The sequence below is a fragment of the Pagrus major genome, chromosome 7 (assembly GCF_040436345.1).
Source record: "Pagrus major chromosome 7, Pma_NU_1.0".
NCBI classification, from domain to species: domain Eukaryota; kingdom Metazoa; phylum Chordata; class Actinopteri; order Spariformes; family Sparidae; genus Pagrus; species Pagrus major.
In genome coordinates, this window is record NC_133221.1 from 4000064 (window position 1) to 4016448 (window position 16385).

The window sequence follows — 16385 nt, forward strand, 5'->3', positions numbered from 1 at the left end:
GGATGTGAATTTTAAGTAAGGGTTACTCGTTAATAACATGAAATATGTTGACAATGTTTCCATTAGCAAACTGTTTAAATCAAGGATCACCTAGGTTTGATGTAAAATCAGAGTTGACTACTTTAGGAGATAAAAGAACAGATCAAGTAAACAAAAACTTACTTGAATTTTAAATGAAATAACACAAAATAATGACTTGATTTTAATCGCCAAGCTCCTGCGTTCTCACACCAGTATTTTGTGTTTTATTTGGATATATTTGAAAAGCAAGTATCTGTAATCTGTTACTGTACTGTGCCTGCCTCTGATTGTCAATTAAGACATTTTTAATCGGCTGAATTCTCAACTGGGATTAATCGATTAATGAGTGATCATTAACATCCCTAATTAACACTGAGAGCTTGGTCAGATTCCCTTGGACTCGACTTATTGTGATTAATTGTTGTCTCATTTAAATCGGGATTTTGTTAATTTTCCTTATTGCGTACATAGTTTCGGCAAAGTTCAACCAACAGTTATTTAAATTTTTTAATTAATCCAGTCATTTTTCTTTTGATTAACCTGTTTAACACCAGTCTTAAATATATATATATATATATATATATATATATATATATATATATATATATATATATATATATATATATATATATATATATATATTAGCTATTATTAAAGCTGTAGTCACATACCAGTTTATTTGAGAATTTTAGCATATATTTTTAATAATGTCTTTTGTCAGATATTGTGTTTAAACTAGGGCTGTCAATCGATTAAAATATTTCATCACAATTAATGTTAATAAAGTTTTTTACTACTCTTATCAACATGGGAGTGGACAAATATGCTTGCTTTATGCAAATGTATGTTTATTGTTATTGCAGTAATCCAACACAATGACAAATACTGTCCAGAATATTCTCCAGAATAACCTCAAAGGTACTGCATGCTCAAAAAATATGCTGAAAGCATAACCTGGCAAACTCAGTTGACATCAACAGTAAATGCAAAACACTTTGTCCCTGTTGAGAGAACCATCTGGCAGGGCTTTGCAGCTTAACTTGCCATTCAAAAGACCCTTTTCTTTCTCCATTTCTGCTCAAGGAGGTTTGTTACTGCCTGCCATCCGCAACGTTACTGCTGTAACTGTTACACCTCATAATACGGGGCAGGCCGCGGGTCATAACGTGCCCGTGTTATCAGGCGCTACAAAAATTAACGGTGTTAAGAGGAGTTTGCGTTAACTTGTTATTATCACATTAACTTCGACAGCCCTGGTTTATACTAATCAAATACAATGTTAAATGTAAGCTAGTGGAGTAACAGTACAATATTTGTGTTGAAAATGTAGTGGAGTTAGTAAGTTAGTAGAACATGGAAATATTCAAGTGAAGTACGAGTACCTCAAAATTGATAGATTGTTAGATTCCATCACTGGTCATCTTATGCTATACTCATCATTTAGATATTATCTCATTGTAATACTGATACAGATTAACTGAACAATTAATACACATATTTGATTATTCCAAGTTTTGATTTGAATGATTGTTTTCTTATAGAGCTCTAAAATAACAAGCATCTGTTTTTTTTAAGACTAGCAGATCATCCTCTAAGAGTGTCTTGTGTAACATCTACATGCTATCTTGTATAGCATCAGTACTTAGTTGGACTGAACAGAATCTGCAGGTAGAGAGTTAGAATATGACGATCCACTTCCTCTTTTAAAACACACAACCAAACTTGGCTCATTGAACATGAACATTTGTGGTATTACTTATCACATATTAAATGCGAGCCATGATCCAACCATGGGTTTATTCCTCAGGGTTCGTCGGCAGTCTGATAGGAAACACATTTTTAAAAGTAGTAGCTGGTGGCATTGTGGAGGGGAAGTGAACCTGGGGACGGATAGAAACCGCTAACAGGCATCATGAAGTCAAGCTGTTTCTGTGGCACAGTAACCCAGAATAACTTTTGTTTGGGTGTTCACTACTGTTTCTCAGGATTAGTTTGGATTGTCTGTGCTGAGGGAGATAAAAAAAAAACCCAGACAGAGACAGAACTGGGCTGGCTGAGAACAGAAAGACGCAGCAGAAGAAGAGTAAGAGACCTCTGAATATTAACTGGGTGAATGTGGTTTCATAAGGAAGTGAGAGACGGAGTGTACGTATATGAAGCTCACTCATCTGGCAGTGGTTCACACATGCCGTGCTTGTGTGAGCGCTGATGGATGGATCAGCTTTGTCACCACGTTGGCAGCGTATCAAACTCTGAGAACGTCAGCCCCGCAGCGATAAACACTGCTTAACCTATTTACACCTAACAACAGGCCGGGAAATTACCAGTGATAACAGCTCATCAGTCAGACTGCCACGCGAGCCACCAACCGTCATCTACAGCCCCTGCGGTATTACTGTGAAGCTGCACATACAGCGTTAGTGTGTTTCATGCCAACACGGTTGTTGTCAGTATCAGCAATAAAAGAGTGTCATTAAAACATCAAGTATTGGTTCAAGACACTTCGAGAAGTATTTAATTTTTTCTATTATCGATTGATCTTGCAGTTTTTACTATGAATTTATTGTTTGCTCATTACAATTTCCAAGCGCACAAGTTCAAAATGCTTGTTTCGTCCATCCAACAGTCCAAAACCCAAAGATATCGAAGGTATTCAATTTACAGTAATGCAAAAGATAAATAAGCAGCACATCCTTAGATTTGAGAAGCTGGAACCAGAGAATGTTTAACATTTTGGCTCAAATTGGCTTCATTTTTTATTAATCTGACAATGATTGTTTGATTTTGTTCCTTAATTCATGCAAACATTCTCTGAACTGCTATTTCTTGTCTCTTATTGGCAGACGTATACACATACACGTACCAATATAAGTATTGGCTTGCAGATCTGTTGGTTGGTCTTTACATGTTGCTACATCCTGGATGTAAATTGTGGTTTGCAGATAAGAAACTAGTCATTACGTTAACTTCCTTATTTCATGAATATGGATGTCAACAGTTAACAGTTAAGCTTAAATTTGCATACAGACACACTATCGGCACTCTGAGGTAAAAAGTAATGCATGCTAAAAGACACTATGTTAAAATATGTGATGCTACTCTTCAGCTTACTAGTAGCACGAGCTCTTTACTGTGGGGGGAGAAAGTATTAGGAAACATGCAGCCGAAAAGCATTTTTAGGAGAAGAATGATGAGCTACATATTCAGCTATAGCCAGACAAGCTAAAATTAGCTCTGACAAGCAACTGCTGGACAGCTCTCACAAACGAAAGCTAACTTCAGCAACCTGTAACTTGAAGTGTGGAAGCCAGACTGTGTTCCTCACTCACAGCCTCTCCGCGGAGTGGACTAAAAAGAAAGTGCCTCTTGTATATCATGTGAGTCATTTTCATAAAGGATTAGTTCACACAAAAAGTGAATATTCAGTCATCACCTACTCTCTCCCATTCCGATTAAAAGTCGTCCACAAAACATTTCTGGAGCTTCACAGCAAAACAGTGTTGAAGCATTCTCAGTTGAGGTAGATGGGCGAAAGAAAACAACTGAAAATGACCATAAAATGGCTCCATACAGCTGATCCGGCACGATCCAAGTCTCTGGAAGCTCAGATTTGATTTGAAAATATGTTATTTACACCCTTTTTAAAGATCTCCACTGTAGTCCCTACGCTAAAATTGCTAGAACGCAACCCGTCTGAAGGGGGTGCAAAAGCTTGACCGCGCATCTAGTGTTCAGATAACGTCATTTCAGGTCAATTTAAGAGCTGTTTTATGTTTTTTTTCGGTTGTTTTTTACATTTTAAAACAAGTCTACTTTAGCTGTTAAGAGGAATGCTACAAAGCTGTTTTGCTGTGACGCTCCAGAAATGTTTTGTGGACTACAAAACTTCACCTGATGTTCCCTCAGCATTTGGGGGAGTAGATAGTCTGAGTAGATATCTTTCAATAATCAACCAGTTAGTTACAGGTTAATAGATGTCGGGGTATCGAAAGCAAAATGAACTGAAACTGACATCCCTAGTCATGAGCACTATTAATGTTTGCTGCTGTAGGAACCCAGTCCTCCATAGAAGTCATTAAACTTTCATCTGATCTCTGCTGAAGATCTAACCAGCAGGTCAAAGAGAGACGGTGATCTGATGAGTTTTGGCTACAGCAGCTTTTCCGGCTGCTCAACACATTCATGTTGAGTTTCCTGTGCTCGCTGGGACTCAAGTGGCTGAATTTAAAAAGCAGCCTTCTCCTCACCTACACACTTCCTGGCGTGATGAAGTTGGCTGTCGTCAGATACGATCATCAGTCACGCTCTGTTTAGCCTTTCTGTCTATAACAAGACTCGGTGTGTGACGTCCTGCCAGCGAGCTAACCAACCAGCCGACTGCTTCATTAGCCTGCTCATGAACACACACTCACTCACTCACACATTTCAGCACTTGGCTGTTTAACAGATGCTCGTATATACAGTGAGCGAGGACACTTGGCTGGTAATGTACACACTTTGGCTGCTGAAAGGAATTAACTTGTGATTGCAGTCGGTTACAGATTTCATTCCTAGCATTCAGTGTGTCCGTAGAGGCATTCGACTACCTCACAAGCTTCAACCTCAGTTAGAGAGTATCTGCATCTTTTATTGTGACATTTTGGTGCATAATAAAGTGAGAACAGTACCCAGGATGCTTAGTCTACAAGAAGATTGTTGGTTATGTAACGGTGTCATGTTTGAGAGAAGTGCTAGAATAAGAAACAAGAGAATCATAGTTCAGGAGGCCTACAGGATGTTCTTGCTGTTGTACTGTGTCTGATTTTTGAATTTAAACTGAACATTAAACATTCATGAGTTTGGGTAAGAACGACAACAGCCTCAAACACTTTAGAGGATAAAACCAGAGACCACACACACGTATGTTGTGCATTCAGTAAGTGCACAGTGATGTAATACATTTCCCAAACCTTAACAGTCAGACAAACTTTGACTTTGGCCTCAACCTAAAGGCTGACTGGTCGTCACTGAAGGGTTTTGACAGGATTTGAGAAGGTTGTGTGTGTTAGCCTACACTGATTTCTGTGTTGCTAAGAGAGCATTAAAAAAAGAGATGACTGTGCTTTATTGTGACAGCCGGTGTTTGGAGTAACCTGTCTGTGTGAGTTTGTTTAGGTGTCAGTTATGACGCTTGTGTATACATGCGTAGGCTAAGGGCCCGTGTCCACACTACGTTTGTTTTGTAGGCGCAAGCATCTTTTTACAGTTGTTCCCGATGAGGACAGCGTGCATGCCGCTGCCTAGGGAAAAAGCGCTGCGCCCAGCGTCTCTGCCTTTTTCGTGCGGCTGCTCCAAGCACTTCTCGTTGAAATTCTGTTTTCACTTTGCATCGATGCTATTGGATCGTTGATGATTGAATCGCTATATTGATCCGGATCGAAGTATCTAATATGAGACCACGGATTGCCAGATTGTAAAAATGTAATTTCTTGACTGAATAACTAAGTGATAGTGGAAACGCTGCATTGTGATTAGAGTCCAACCAATATATCAGTTTGCCTAATTATCAGCCGATATTGACCATCACAGATATATTGGTATATGAGAATGGTATCCACAAGTTTTGGTTGGACATGTGGGGCGTTAGCCTAGTAGCAGTTGATGTGGCCATGAGCAGAGATTAGGGGTGGAAGAATTGACTTCTTTCAAACTCTGCAGACTCAAGTGACACCATTTATCAGACTTCATGCAGCTCCTGGAGCCACAAAGGGCCTTCATACGACTGTTTCCACACATGCAGAAATACTCCCAAACACCTGTTAACAGGCTTTGATGCGTAAAATCATGACACTTCCTCTTTAATTAAAAACATACTGTTTTGCTCCACTGTTGTTTCAGTTTTTTCATTTTATTAGCATGCCAGCTGTCAGTGGTTTGTACATTATTTGTCACATTTTCACTGCTTCAGGCAGATTATTCACCTCTTTTTTTTAATCAAATTTGTTTCATTTATATGACAAATAAATTCAATGAACCGCACTGCTCCTTCTTGTTTAGTCCCAATGTTTTGTTTAGTCCAAACTCACAGATTTATTATCATAGTTTTATAGCAACACTTACTATATTGGAAAGGAGTTCTTCATGTTGAGCCTTGCCCTCCTGCCCGTCTTCATTTTCCACCTGCTGATTCAGGTTCACACTCAGCCTGACTGCTTCCACATTCAAATTAAGATGTCAGGTTGAGTCAGTAAGCTGTATGTGAACCGTGCAGGATTAATGTCTCCTCTGAGCAGTTTGGACTGTATTTAGCTTTATTCAGCTGCAGAGGGAACTTATTCTCTGTGACACTGAGGATTCCCCACGATGCACTTGGCTCAGTTTGTTTCCGCTGCACACTGCTATTCTGAGTTAGTGAACAGGATCACAGCCTGTGTCCTCTCAGACACAGATAAACCTGCCACTGATAAGCTACTTCTAGGAACTCATTCACTTAATTGGTGCTGAAACTATCATAAAAATAATGTGTAAACAATTTGGACAAACACTTTCATGAAATGAAACTTAACCCTATAAGGAAACAAGCACGGCAAAGTGCTAGCTTTATTTTCTTAACTTATCTTAACTTAATGTTGTCGTCATGATCTTTGTGGCTTACGACCTCGAATACACCTTTTCCTGTGCAGCTGTACACTATGCAGCTGAGGCAGGGAAACATGGTAAATATATCAGATAGGGACTGTTTCATTAAGTGACTGTGGATCTATGGTTAAAGAAATGATTGGGACAGTGATAGTTGACCCATGTGTAGTAGTATTCTAGTTTTATTAATACAGTTATATTCATAGTGTTGGTTAAAATGTGAATGACAGATGTCGTAATGAACACTCAGAGGAAACACTGAAGGTTAATCTGTGACTGATACAGCAGGTCAGTTTCAGTGCCAGAGCGAAACACTAAAACTCTGCTGACAGATCTGCCAGTCAGGTGAGGACACTCAGGTCAGTTTATCTGAAATTCCTCAGAAGGGTTCAGTGTTTCCTGAATGACCTCATGGAGTCAGTGACGTAGACTGTCGAAGTCTCCACACTGACTAATCAAGGTTGTTCCTGGTTTGAAATAGGATGTGGAATTTTTGCTGATGGCATCAGGCCTACAACACTCTCTAAAATATTTTCTGTATTTTGAACTTCTGGATACGAGTCGAGGGTCATCGAAGACTCACAGATTCTTAAATTGAAATAAAACATAAGAGCAGTTAGTGGCTGATGAACCTGAAAATAAAAAAAGACTGTGGAAGAACAAGTGTGGGTCGGTGTCTTACTTACTCAGTTTGTGAATACAGCTGATGTGGTGTATTTTTGTACCAAGTGGAACATTAAAGAATTACAAATACAATCAGATAAACAATTAGTTTACATTAAGACCAATTCAGGTGGTGCGGCGAAAAGCTGCAGGTTTGTGCTGCAGTGTGGGAGAGTCACTCACTGTGTGTGTGTGTGTGTGTGTGTGTGTTGGGAACCCCCACTGACGAGTTTGCTTAAAGGCGAAGCTGCTATGTTGTTACGCTACTTGATTGTAAAACAGTGATTGACAGTTACCGGAGCTGAAGACTTTTGATATCACACAGAATTTTTTTATTTGAGCCAAAGAAAATGTATTTTATGCACACAATAATAATGTCCCTCATTTAGTTTCATTCATTTGTCCTCTCTCACATTTTCTCCTACATGCACAAGTCCTTGAACACTCACTCACCGTGTCTCTCTCCCTCTCAATATCCCTTTGTGCTCTCAAGTTTGTCTGCACGATCGCTCAACTTGAAATAGTATTACGATGTGCCGCAATTCTAGCTAATCTTTAAATTGATTTTTGGTTTCTCAAAATAAATGATAAGTACTATCTTAACCCTTCAGCTACTGGGACACCCCAATATAACCTTATTTAAGTGGTAGTTAAAGTTAGAGCTAAAACTAACAATAATTTTCATTTCCGATAAATCTACCGGCTGCTTTCACGATTAAAAGATTTATGGTTTAGTCTATAAAATGTCAAAAATGTGTGACAAATAAGAAATAGTAGAAGTTAGAATTTCCCAGAGCCCAAAGTGATGTCTTCAGATTGCCTCTTTTGTCCAACTAGCAGTCCAAAACGCAAAGACTGATCACACAAAAGCAGCAAATCTTTAAGGTTGCTAGAAACAATAAGGTCATAGCAGATAAAAGCAGATACATTTTGTCTTGATTTATCCAAACTCCCTCTCCTCAATCACACACGACACACACTAAATTCACTGAATGTACGTTGGATCAGTGAGCTGCTTTGTTCCTGAAACTTCATGCTGTTGCCTGAAGCAGAAAACTTATCAGATTCAGCAGGAACACTGATTAGACACACCCTCTGGACTAACACACACACACACACACACACGCTGAACCCAGAGAGGAGATGTAATCTGACTGACATCATCTGTGTGCCTTGTGTGTGTGTGTGTGTTTGTCTAAACATGCATGCCTCTCTAGTGAAAACAGAGCTGAACCCCACTCCCATCCACACCCTTAGCACACACATGATTTCTCTTCCCTCTTCTTTACTTCAGACCATTTTCCCACTCGTGCATAAATCAGAAAACATCCATCACCTTCAATCTGTCTGTTGAGGTTTGATCCGTACAAACCTTTTCAGCTTGCTTCTAAACTCATTGTCCACACTGTAACACAAAAAACTAAAGGAATGGTTAAAACTGTTCTTCATTCTCATCTGTTGTTTGGCAGGATGAAGGTACAGTCGGTCCACTCTGACTTTTTGTGAGCTTGTTATATTGTAGCCGGTCACACAGTCAGGTGTCAGACTACAAATGCATCATCGATCATATGTGATGTTATTGAGGCTCATAAAAGCTTACTGCTAGCTGTAAATCCATGGCTGCTGCAGAAGCCTGACTCCTCTCTATCCATACTACAACAGGAGTGTGATAGTTTATACCATTGACATGACAACTCCCAAGAAATGCTAAATCGCCACATGGTGGCAGGCTGCAGGATACGTCATAAACACCGGCCAAACTAAAAACACAGTATTACCCTACAATGGTTCATTTTAGGTAGTTCTTATCATCCTGATGTATTTTCAAGTGTGAATTTCTGATTTCTTAATTAGTTATTTGTTGCTATAAAGAGGAGACATCACACTGTGGCTTCATGGTGGGAGGAAGCGGAGACATGTCTTCAGAGACACAGTAACACCAGAGACGGCGGTTGTATGACACATATCCCGCCCCTTCTCCCCAAAAGCCAATCATCTAATTTATCACAGCTGAATCAGGAAGCATCTGAGCCATGGTTGAGATTTTAAAGCGATTTAGTGCGGTTTGAGACAGACTTCTGAAAAGGAGGATGATATCACACTGACACCAGACCGTTCTCAATCACGACACATCAAATCCAGAAGCCTGGTCATTAGACCTACGCTTCGAAGTTCGACACTGTATGTACCCTTCTAGCATGCGACCCAAGTCAAGAGTGATTGACATTTCTGTAATGTAAGTAAGTGAACATACGTCAATTACGTAATTAATTCCACGTCTGTTAGGTGAGGTGAGGTGAGGTGTGATCGTTCCCTAACCAAGTTTTTTCCTTCCTAACCTAAACAAACTGTGGCAGTTTTATTCCAGAAGTCTGTGTCATACTTTGCGAACTGTTTGTCAGCATGCTTTATTTTGAAAGTCTAACCAGATGTTGTATCTTATGTATTGCTGCTGACTTGAGCCTTTTGTTTTGAAAGTGTAACCGTATGTTGTAGTAGAACTATAACCTGTGGGGGGAAAAACTTTAAGCAGTTTATAACAGCTTTGACTGGTGATTCTGTACATGAAGTGTTTTAATGTTCAAGTGACCATTGAAAGCAAATGTATGGCTCCCCCCCATTCATCTATTCATCGGAAGAGTGTGTTCAAGAAGTCCTGTTTGTCACAGTGAGACAGCAACTTTAAGAAACAACCTGAAAACTCCCTATTCCTATCAGTGTGAACAGGCCACAGTCTTCCTGTGACCTTTCGTGTTTGGCTGTGTGATGCTGTGTGTGCTGTGGTTAGAGGACAGATGCTCATCACTGTTATCCTCCCACACACACACCACACACACACACACACACACACACACACACACACACACACACCACACACACCACACACACACACATCTTATCAGTCACATCCAGTTCTGTTTGGTGTGAGCATGTGAGTGTCCTCAACTGACTGATAAAGGGACGTTCTACTTCTGCTAAATCGCTCACTTCATTTTCATTATTTAAAATAACTGAAGTCAGCTGAGCTGGCCTATCATTCTCCAAAGACACCCTACTTCATATACACAGTGTTTACACACACTCTGATAATTCCATGAGAACCAGATTTAACTAATCTGGTCTGCCATATAAACACCTTCACCAGGTTACATCATGTTTGGATTATAATCAGACTGAGAACAACCACATTAGCAGAGCTGGATTATACACATTAATCTATCAAAGATACTCTGCAATCAGATGTACTGCAATCAGAAAGCTCCGAATGATGAGACCAGCGCTCATGTCTGGGATATTTGGAACAAAGAAAGAAATGAGAAGAAGAAGAGCACGAAGAAAAAGATGAAGAAGAAGAAGAATTTTTTCAGTAAATCAGGCAGGTGACGAAGCAGGAGGAGTCTGTTAATCTGGTGATGTAAGACCGCACAACAGACCTGCTGTGTGTGTGTGTGTGTGTGTGTGTCTGTGTGTGTGTGTGTGTGTGTCGCTTAGTCAGAGGTCCATGTAGTGTAATCTGTGGAACCTCCAGCATCCGTCTGTCAATTTCAGAGGTGTGGACAGACTATTCTTAAACACTGCTGCCAGCTGTGTGTGTGTGTCTGTGTGTGTGTGGTGCACGTGTGTGTGTGTGTGTGTGTGTGCGTGAGTAGAATGAGGATTTATACAACAGAACATTTAATCTATGGTTGGTGTGTATATGTGTGTGTGGCAAGGATTTAGTATGGGAGTTATTTAAATAAAGCTCTCTCTCTCCCCCTCACTCTCTCTCTCTCTCTCTCTCTCTCTCTCTCTCTCTCTCTCTCTCTCTATGAAAGTGTGTGCGTGTGTGTGTGTGTGTGTGGAGAGATTTAACAGCCTTGGTGATGTCACACACTGAGGTACAGATAAATTCCCAGATGTAAAATCAATTTCTTCCCTTTTCTTTTACAACAAAGGATCTTGGACAGTCCCTTCAGTTCCTGGCTGTAAACTACACAATAACTTCATTCTTTAGAGAGTTGAGAGTTAACACACAAACCTGCTTGTTGGACATGTCCAAATTTTAATTTGAGTTTCACCACAGCAGAGGAGTAAAACAGAGAATAAAACTGTACGTGAATTAGTCACATCTGGATATCTGACCGGCTTAATGAGGTCAGTGTTGGCGCCAGTACTGATCATTCTTGCAAATTCATTAATATCATGACAGTGATAAACATTTATTTCCCATTGGCTGGCAGGTTGGAAGTGTATAACAATAATTTAACCATCTGTTTAAGTCACTGCTCAATGTATATTAAACTGCAGGGAACCACAGCAACAGTTCTGATGCGTCAGGCTCCATTAGCAGTGAGCTGATTGGTGAAACTGGTCTTGTGGGTGAAATTGACAATAAACACAATGGACAGAAGCAGTAAATGTTCGAACACTAAAAGTTTGCTATGAAACAACACCTTCACTTCAGTGGTGTATGAACGCGAAGAGCAAAATCTGAAATAAACATGGTAGGTGACCTCAAGAATCAATACTGATTCTTGTCCCCGCAGAGCAAGAGATCTGCAGAGACTGTGTGTGTGTGTGTGTGTGTGTGTGTGTGTGTGTGTGTGTGTGTGTGTGTGTGTGTGTGTGTGTGTGTGTGTGTGTGTGTGTGTGTGTGTGTGTGTGTGTGTGTGTGCTGAGTCTATTCTGAGCTGAACCACTCTGCCTCTGTATGTGTGGAGGAAGCAGCTGTCAGCTCCTCCATCAAGATACAACAAAAGCAAATGTCATTGATCCTGGAGGGCGAATCAGGACGCAGCAGGACAAAGACGAGATCACGAGAGACAATGTATTCAGTACAGTTTGTAGTAACAACAACACCTCAAGACAATCAGATAGGAATCTGTATGTATTTGCTTCTTGAATTTGATTGATTAAAAGTTTTTCGTGGCCTTTGATGGCGCTAGTATTCGCCTTGAGAGGTACTTGGCCACATCTGGGATATATGGTCAGTTATTGAAGTCATCCAGTCTAAGTCAGCAAAATAATTTCTGTTTCATGACGCCCCTTTTAAAGTCTGTGGTAAAAGTGTAGAAGAAATAGGAAGCAGCTGCTTCAAAAATGTCATGCCTCTCATCAAGTCCTATAATTTGGAATAAAAGCAGTTATTTTTGGAGCGATAAAGACTGGGAGAGATAAGACGCAAGGGAAAAAGATACAAGTTCAGAGCTAAAAGTGGCACTGGTGCAGACGAGAAGATTATAGCTGTTTTTCAGACTTCCTGGGTAATCTGACATTTTTCTTTGTAGTGTAGTGACAGACTGACAGACGGCTCACTGGTTCGGTCTGGTCCACAGCTCACAGCATTGAGAAGGAGATGAATGTAGGAAGATGATGGAGGTTTAGTTCACGGTTCTGTCAAGGTGGGAACCAAATTACAAAATGAAAATGTTAAGAGATTAGCGGTGTGATTTGTTTGGAGGGGGGGATTTGATATGTGTTAGATATGGTCACAAAATGTAAAGACAGGTGGATTGAACAAGGGATACAAATTACACCTGTTTTAATTCACATCTGCTTGTTAAAGTAAAGGAAAGCATGAGATAAAAGAAACTAAGTAGCTAGAAATATTGGGACATATTAAAATAGTATTGCTTGTATGAACAGTTTATGTTTGTGTTCAGTTATTTTTATCTGTGCAAATGTATAATAAAATTACAGTAAAGACAGTTGGATGGACTGGAACAGGAGAGAGAGAGAGAACAGAGCAAAAAGGAACAGTAAATTAAAAAGAGACAGACGGATGATGAATGCAAGCTGAGATCGAGCCAAAATAGCACAGAATGAAAACATCCAACAGAAATTGTTTCATACTATTTTAAGTGTGCAGTGTTCTGACAGTGTGTTTGCACTGGTTTATTTTAAGCTAAAACGACAGCAGCTATTATTAGTGTGACTCTGGTGATGACTCAAACTGGATAAAATGACTCTGCGTCCCAGACAAATCCATCACTTCAGTCCCCAAAAACAGACCAGCGGCTGCGTCTGGGCCCTGACCTGTGGAGTCACTGTTCCCTGTGTGATTCAATGGCGTTTGAAGGTCATTTTCAGTTTCACATCATACTGGATAAAGCCCTTCTGATACATGCAGTAGGTGCTGTTTAACATTTTAATAAATACAATTAATCAGTACTCAGATCTTTTACTTAGGATGCATCCACTCACAGACTTTGCGGGCATGTTGACAGGAAGTCTGTGAGTGTTGAGGGCTGTCCAAATGCACAACTGTCCAGACCACAAGGGCCCTCGAGCAGGCTTTTCATCACTTGAATCACGTCAGGAGGATCCCTCCTCTGAGGCTCTTACTGAGGCTTCTTCCATCTTTTTTATATGGCAAGTTTTTCCTCACTTAAATCGAAGGTCTAAGGACAGAGGATGCCATTCACTGTACAGATTTTAAATCCCACTGAGGCAATGTGATTGTGATTTTGGGATATAAAAATACAATTGTGCAAGTCCAGAGGCTGGACAACTGAATTCAGCCTTACTGTACTCAAAGTGCCAAAAGTACAAGTACTCAGACAGAATGGCGTATTTTAGGATCATATATATTTGGATTATAACTATAGAGGACTGATGTGTGTCAGTTTAGTGTTGCAGCTGGTAAAGGTTGTTCATCTTGCTGAAGTGAGTATCACAAACTTGTGTTTGCCACAACCCTATTTTTTGGTGATAATCCAAAATCCAACTCAGAATTCCCATAGGCTTTTTGTCGAGGGAACCAGGGCGGGTTCTTGGTTAGCCTACAAAAATGAGTCATTCATACACTACTCTGTTACATCCCATCACTTCTGTTAATCCAGAACTGTTTCACTCGTGAGACTACTGATGATTCAAATCGTCAGTACAAGAACCACCACCATCGAACGACATGTTGTCATTATAATTATCATTAACACTGAGCAACAGCAGCAGACAGCTGACAGGCTTCACAGTTTTACAAACATACCATGGTCTTGTCTCAAAATGACCTTATGATGACGTGATGTAATAAAAAGAGGGCAGCAGAGCAGTGCAGAGGCAAGAGCAGCCCACCTTGTGTCTTCTGCCCACAGCTCTGATTCTCCCAGCTCTACTTAAAATGTCAGCTGTTGTAGTGTAAAGACAGTGAAATGAAAAATACCTCTCCACTGGTCTAATCCTGTGGCTGTGTGTCAGTTGTTACAGAGCATATCATAGTAAGAAGGTGTGTGTTTGGATTCCATCAGGTAAAACCGTGAAAATAAAGGGTTTCACAGTTGGTCAAGGTCTAATTTGGTAATTTAACCCCTTATCCTCGTTCTACTGTTCAAACAAAGCAGGTGAGGGAGGTGTGTGTGGAGGCTAACCATCCTCTGCAGCTTATTAGCTCTTTATCTCTCTACAGCTCCTTTGTTTCTAAAATATTTCACTACGTAATGCCTACTGACATACTTTGTTTCATCCAGAAATGCATCTCATTACTGAAGATAAAGACTCTAACTTTAGAGTCTTTATCTTCTCCAGCTCTAAGTTTAGTTTGGGCGGCTGCTCTGCAGTTACACTGGATGGAGACCATGAATAATATACAGTAGCTTTTCACAAAATTCTAGGTAAGGTGCACTGATGAAAATGCATCCATTGTAGTGTGAGATATTCTTAAAAACAGTCAGTCATGATCAGTCACCACAAATACTTAAGCGGGCCACCAGAGTCCGTCCTGTGATGGTAAAATGAAGAAAACCTGCCGTTTTCACTCCTTCATTCATTTATTCATATATTCATGCACAGATTAATTCTTTTATTTGTTGTACCATAGCAACCAAAATATTTTCATAAAGTCTGAAGCTCTGATCTGCCCAAACATGTTAAGTTACAGTGGAAAAGGGCATCCGCCAAACTTAATGTGATTGCTGCGTGGAAGAGCTTTGCTGTTTTGTGTTTGCCCTTTGGCCTTTAGTTAAATGGCACAGCTCTAAAAATATTTACAGAATAATGTCACAGTCGGAAAATATTCCCAAGTGTAGAAAAAATGTAATGTGTACAGAGTTTGTTTATTTTTTTTCCTTTTTCTCGTGAATAATATCAGGGGGGTGATAGACGGTCTTATACTGTAAAGGTTACTGGTTAAATCTCCTCAGAACGTGACTGTGCAGCTTACTCAAACCCCTCAGGATATTAGTGAACATGCAGCCAGTGTATGACTTATCTAAACACAGATCAACATCATCATCATCATCATCGTCCTCAGTAGTGAGGGAAACTGCAAACTGGATTTTTCCGTTCCCACAGTAGGGAAACTTTCCACAACATCCCAGAGAGTGGGAGCAGACTGGTTCTCATGGAAATAGGCCACTGGTCAGACTGTTGTGATAATGAGATCCAAAGCTTCGATACTGGGACAGATTTAGAAAGACTGGCAGAGACCAGGCGTCGGCTCTCGCACTCCTACCCAGATATTGTTGATGTTTACGACTACAGTGTCTTTCTCAGAAGCCTCCAAGCTGAGAAAATAATTTAAAGATAAGTAACAGGGATGTTTATTGTGACCGTGTAGCATTCACTATAATTAAGTTTCCCTGTTCAGTGTCAGTCACACTCCTGCTGAAGTACTTTATGATCATAATGGTGTGTGGGGGCTCGTTTGTGGTCCATCCAAAAATGTTGTTAAGTCATAATTGTTATTTGTAGCTGCCAATTATGTTGATTTAGCTGCTAAGTTAGTCATTAGTGCAGCATTGAATAGCCCTGCTCATTACTCTGCCTGACCGGAGCTGGGTATCAAACCTAAATACTTTTTAAACCACTATGTTAAATTGTTTATTTGATACATTTAGTTGCTACTTTTTCTTTACTCATATTTTAACCTGACCAGTTTAGCCCACCCAAGAATCTTGGTTACACTGGTGTTTTACAGGGTTTCTTTTCTGTGGGTCTAGTTAGTTAGTAAGTGTATTTCTCTCAATCTGGCCATTGTTATTTGCATTTTCTTAGCTTAGCTTACTTAGTGTTGCTAGCTAGCTAAGTTTGTTTCAAGCTTCTTAGGCTGAACACAGCTAAGTGACATCTAGTGACAAGAGACCGTTTACTTCGCTTGTGAGACAGTT

At 40.0% G+C, this 16385-nt stretch overlaps 1 protein-coding gene across 1 annotated transcript in view; it reads left to right on the forward strand.

Annotated features, from left to right (window-relative positions):
- cables2b (Cdk5 and Abl enzyme substrate 2b) overlaps positions 1-16385 on the forward strand; it is a 33393-nt gene that overhangs the window by 1300 nt on the left and 15708 nt on the right. The gene's annotated exons all lie outside the window — the stretch shown is intronic.